The sequence below is a fragment of the Cynocephalus volans genome, chromosome 5 (assembly GCF_027409185.1).
Source record: "Cynocephalus volans isolate mCynVol1 chromosome 5, mCynVol1.pri, whole genome shotgun sequence".
In the NCBI taxonomy this organism is placed as follows: Eukaryota; Metazoa; Chordata; class Mammalia; order Dermoptera; family Cynocephalidae; genus Cynocephalus; species Cynocephalus volans.
The window spans coordinates 63,263,860-63,269,859 of NC_084464.1; positions in this window are offsets into that span (position 1 = coordinate 63,263,860).

The following is a 6,000-nucleotide window of genomic DNA, read 5'->3' on the forward strand; positions in this document are numbered from 1 at the left end:
GTGTGAGATAAAGATTTGTGGCACAGCAAGGTTGCTGGCTCAAGGACAGACTAGTTACTGATTGAAATGTAAAGATACTGGAAAATTACTGGAGGGAGAAGGAATGTTTGCTAAGACCAAGCCTTTGTTGGTGGATCACTTAATTGCCTTACTGGAATGTCACCCGACTTGTTTCACTGAAAGTTACCAGCCTATATTGTTAAACTATAATCCCACCTATGTTCTCTTCCTGTAACTTCCTGGTCTGGAAAATAAATGCAGGAGGAGAACCCCAATTCAGGGTTAATTTCCAAAGGAAGGGTTGCCTCTCACTGGAGGGTTCCAGGGAAGTTAACCACTTTGGGGCCTCTCACTGCTCAGCAGAGATGGGCTTTGAGTAATCCTTTGCATTTCCATCACCCAGGGGAAGAAGGGTGACAAATCCGTGGGAGGTGAAGCAACACAAAGCAACACTTCTCAAGGGGTGGACAGCCAGACGCGAGTTCCATAACAAAGGGAGATTGTTCTCCAGCTTTAAGATTTAATGCCTGCCCTGCTGGGTTTCTGACATGCTTAGAACCTCTTACCCCTTTCTTTTGGCTTATTTCTCCCTTTTTGAATGGGAATGTGTACTCTATGCTTGTCCCATCCCTGTATCTTAGAAGTAGGTAAAACTTGTTTTGATTTCATAGATGAGAGACATAGGACTTTTTGAGTTGGTTCTGGGACAAGTTAAGACTCTTGGGCTATGGAGATACAATAAATGTATTTGTATGTGAGAAGAACATGAGCTTTGCAGGGCCAGGGGTGGAATACTGTGGTGTGAATGTCTCCCAAGCTTATGTTGGAGCTCAACACCCAATATGGGGTGGAAGGTATGGCCTTTAAGAGACGATTGTATCACAAGGACTGTGCCCTCATGAATGGATTGATCCACTCATAGAGTAATGTGTTGATGATTTAATGGGTTGTCATGGGTGAGGTTCTGAATGCTTTTTAAGGAGAGCAAGTGAGAAGGTTAGCTCTCTCTCATTCTTGCATATGATATCATATCTCATCATATGATACCCTGCATTGCCCCAGGACTCTGTAGGGTGTCCCCACCCAGAATAAGGCCCTTGCCAGATGTGCCACTGGACAGTGGACTTCCCAGCACCCAAAACTGGAAGAAATAAATTTTGTTCCTTTATAAATTACCCAGTTTCAGGTATTCTGTTAGAAACAACAGAAAATGAACTAATACACAGAGTTTCAGTTTTGCAAAATGAAAATAGTTCTGGAGATGGATGGAGGTGATGGTTGCACGACATTGTGAATGTATTTAATGCCACTGAACTGTGCACTTAAAAATGGTTGAGCTGGTAAAGTTGATGTGATGTGTATTTTATTACAATTAAAATTAAGAATAGTTAAAAAAAAAATGGAATTCTAACAAGCTCCCTGGGGATGCTGAGGCTGCTGGTCTATGAGCCACATGTTGAGTTGCACTGCTTTAGGGGACTCCAGCAACCATAAAAACCTTGGCACTGTAAGCCAATTAGCTCTTAGAGACAACTTCCTTCTTTTGAGTGAAGGGTGAAGTGGCATCTGAGTCACAAGCGTCCCTCACACTGTACCAGAAGTTGGGAGACCTTGGTTGCACTTCTGACTTTATCACTGAGTCACTTGGTGTTCTCAACTGGGCAGAGCTCTTAACCTTCCTAGGTGCTCATTTTCACATCCATAAAATGAGCGTTGGAAGAGATTTTGAACCAGACGATCCCTAAATTTCCTCTGGGCTAGGGGAATGCGTAATTTGAATCTGAAAGGGATTCCAAGAGAGAGCCAAGGCTAGCCCGTGAAATGACTATGTTGTGTGGGTTGTGCAGGTCTACGGCTGTCAGACTTTTTCAGTTCTGGAGGAAAATTAGATCTTTTCTGCGGGCAAATTGGATTCATTCAGGATGGTTCTGAAGGTCTTGAATCAGTGTTTAGCAGGCACGAAATCTGACAAACGATCATTTGAATCTCTGATTTCTATGTTTGGTCGTTTCCAGAAATGTGGGAGTCTAGTGGAGAGAGAAAGCTACAAAATCACCACAAAGACTTCTTGCCAACATTTTTAGAGACACACGCCAAGCCAAAAGCAAACAATGGCCTGGTTTGATCACTTTTGCCTGTTGTGCTTAAAACCCAACTAGTTTTCTCACATTACAACTGGGAACTAAAAATTCCAAATTTACTTCAACAAAGTATTATTCTAAAGAGAGTGTTTATCTCAATATATCCCCCTTCCACTGCATAGTTCTACTTTGAAAACAAATCACCTTAAACTCTTTCATGATTAAGTTGGTATCTCTGTTAAGGCCAACCCCAGATGGCTTTATGTTGAGATTAACATATCTCTCCCATACCCATATTGGAAAAGGGTATAATCACTGTGGACAGAAACTCTGTCCCTCCTTAGAAAATATGCTTAAAACTACACAGAGGATTAAAGAGACCTACTAGCACTAAAGGAATGAGTTGGCAAAGTCTAGGAATGTGAATTCCTGGATTAAAATATCTATGTTAACAAAAATAGAACAAGCTAAAAACCAAAATGCTTTGACTGAGAAAAAGCAAGCAGATGTAATTTTTAAATCCAACTCCTCCATCTTATTATTTTGAAATATTGTTTCCCTAACTGGAACTCTGACCCTTAAACTGTATGTGTAACATTAGTGGTTGGTGCTGAGACTTGCTGCTAATTCAATTTTTAAATCAAATTAAACCTTAAAAAATAACACACTTCAAAACTGACACTTCTGGGCCGGCCCGTGGCTCACTAGGGAGAGTGCGGCGCTGATAACACAAGGCCATGGGTTCGGATCCCATATAGGGATGGCCGGTTTGCTCACTGGCTGAGCATGGTGCTGACAACACCAAGCCAAGGGTTAAGATCCCCTTACCGGTCATCTTTAAAAAAAAAAAAAAAAAAAAAAAAAAGACACTTCTTTTAACTTTTTGACTATTCGGCTATTATAAAATATATAGCTTGTATAAAATACCTATTGAAAATAAAGATTAAGCGTATAAATCAATTTCTGCTTTTTTTTTCCTATTTGGGAAAAAAAATACTACAGAAAAATTCAACTTCCTCTTGCACTGAGTTACCAACAAGCAAAAATCATTTGAATAGAATGTGTTTTCTAGCCTCTGCTGACCTCTAGTGGTGCAGCAATAGTGCTTACAAGGAGCAAAGAAAACAAGTAGAAACAAGAGTGAACAAAGGTACATGCTTTTTGTGGAACACATGAATTTATAGTACCCCAAATGTGTTTTAATTAAAAATGCACTTTAAACCACCCAAACTAAAACTTGTTGATTGGCGATGGTAATAAACAGTGTCTTCTCAAACAAAAGTTTGCTATAGTTGCAAAAATAAGAACCATATATCATCACCCCATTTTGCTTGGAAGCAACTTGAGTAAAGGACCGCATCCTAATTTTGCAACCCAGGAACTGCCTAAATCAGAGCTGCATTCATAGCAGACCAGTAAGAGATGCTATTTAAAGAAAGCACTGGTTTGCACCAGAAGTGCTGTCCCCATCTAATTCTCTGGAGCCAATACTGGAAAAGGGTATGAACCCAAGGACCACGGGGCCATGTCTGCCAGGGCCACCTAAGATCCAGTTATCAAGAGAGAACCAAGGGGAACCAGGAAGTTTGAGCAAGTGGATGAATTATGTGCTGGGTGTAATCTACATGGCATTGAAAGTACTAATAGCTCCATCTTACAGATAAGGACACAGAGGCTCACAAAGATAAAGTCTTGCTTAGTCACCCAGTGTAAGTGACAGAGCCAGATCCCAGGTCTTTCTGATGCCAAAGATCATGCTTTTTTCACCATGTCACATGCCTCTCACCCAATGTGGAAGGGAAGAAGCAAACATGATCCAAGGCTTGAAAAGAACATGAACGAAAGCACCACCCCTGGAAGCAAGTGAGCAAGAAGAGGACGCATAAAGCAGGCAGAGGTGGGAGAGGGGTCCTATGGTATACGCAGCAAGTAGGAGATGAAAGGTAACAGAACATTCTCACACCTGGAAAGGATGACATTCTGCTTGGGGAGCCCAGACCGTGTGTTTGGAAAGATGAGTGGTAATACAAGGCAGTGTTGCAAACTTTGTAAAAATCACCTGGGGACCTTGTAAAAATGCAGATTCAATAGGTCTGGGGTGGGGCCCGAAGCTCTGCATTTCTAACAAGTTCCCAGGTGCCTCCAGTGCTTCTGGTCAGGGCCACACTATGAATAGTGAGTGTAAACCACATAAGCCAAATGGGTATTTTGGACACAAGTGCTCTCTGCAGATGAAGCCCTCCACTCCTGGGAGGAGGCCAGAAGGCACTTGTGGACAGCAGCTGAGGAATCGCCAGCATCGGTGCCTCAGGCACAACAGTCTGCGCGGTGTCTGCTGTTCTCTGCTGCTATTACAGTCCAGCTGCCAGTCTTAATGGCTCACTTGGCCAAAGACATACAAGGGTACTGTTTGGCCAGAATTGTTGACCTGGGAGTGTTACCTCTTTTCTATTAGCAGAACTGTTTCTTAATTTCTGCAGTGGTTGGACTGGCCGTGGGGCTACAGAGCATTTATATTCTTGCAGACATTTGTCTTGAAAGATGGGGAGGATCTCTGCCTTCCTTTTCTCCAAAGTAAAAGAACTCTTTCCCACAATCCCACTTTTCAAAGCATAATTCTTTCTGAATTACAGAGAGCAGGACTCAACAGTGGTACTGCCTCTGGGTCTGGCAAAGAATAAATCCTACCTGCTGCCCTGGGCCTCTGAGCAGGCATTTGGGAAGAGGGAGGCTTTCCTGCCCAGAATCAGCAATCAGGCATCTAGTGAACTCATCTCTGTTCCTGGTTTCAAGGCCTCTGACATCCTATTTGACTAAGAGGCAGATGTTGTCTTCAGGGTCATCAGCAAAAATCTCTGCTCACTCTTTCTAGGTTTGGAAAGAAAGAGGAAAGCTGCAGTTTACTGAGCGTCTGCTATGTGCCAGGCACTGTACCTAAATCCATCACTTGATTCATAGGCACATGTGCACACACACACAATCAATGTCGAAGCAAGTCAGAAAGCAGCCTCTGATTTTTTTATTTTTGTTGAATTCATTTCATTTATGGGAATGGATGTCTACCTTTACAGTCAGTCTACAGCCAATCCAGACACTTCAAGGATATCTTTTTGGTTTTTTTTTTTCTTTTTGATGGCTAGCCATTAGGGGGATCTGAACCCTTGACCTTGCTATTATCAACACTGTGCTCTAACTGAGCTAAACTGCCAGCCCACATTTGGTTTGTTTTGTTTGATGTGGATGCCTTGAGTAAATAGAAGATGATTTTGGAAATTGCTCAGAGAGGATGTAATCTTATACGTGGAAAAGCCTTTGTGATTCCATTCCCTAGAAGAGACCTGGGCTGCTGCTCCCCTTCAGCGGTCATGTCTCTTGGGTATCACCTGATTCCATTAGCTTGGCATCTCTTCCTATCTGTGCACACTTGACAGAACGCTTAAACATCCCATAGAGCTATTCTCTATGGATGCCCTCTGGGAATAAGAAAAGCAACTAAATTATAGCTTTAAATTTGACCACAAAGACTTGAAAAGAAAAACAATTGAATTAACTTGATTATCGGATTCTTTTGCAATTGTAAAGGAAAAATGGGGACATTTAGGACTAGTGGGAAAATAGCAGTTACTTCTAGGTGTACATTACAGCACTGTGAATAAGTGGTCAGCTTAAAGTAAAACTTGAGAATTCTCCACGCTGCCTTCCACTGTGCTGGTTTCCTTGTTATGCACAGTCTATTAAAAATGCAGTCCCCTCCCCCCATCACGGACGTGATTGACAACAGGCACTCAGGGCCAGGCAGATCTGTGCTAAAACTTCCTTTCAAGCACTTTCTAGCTCTGTGATCATGGAAAATTACTTGACTTCTCTGGGACCAACCCTAAAAGATGGTTGTGAAGATTAAGTAGGAGGTATAAACTGC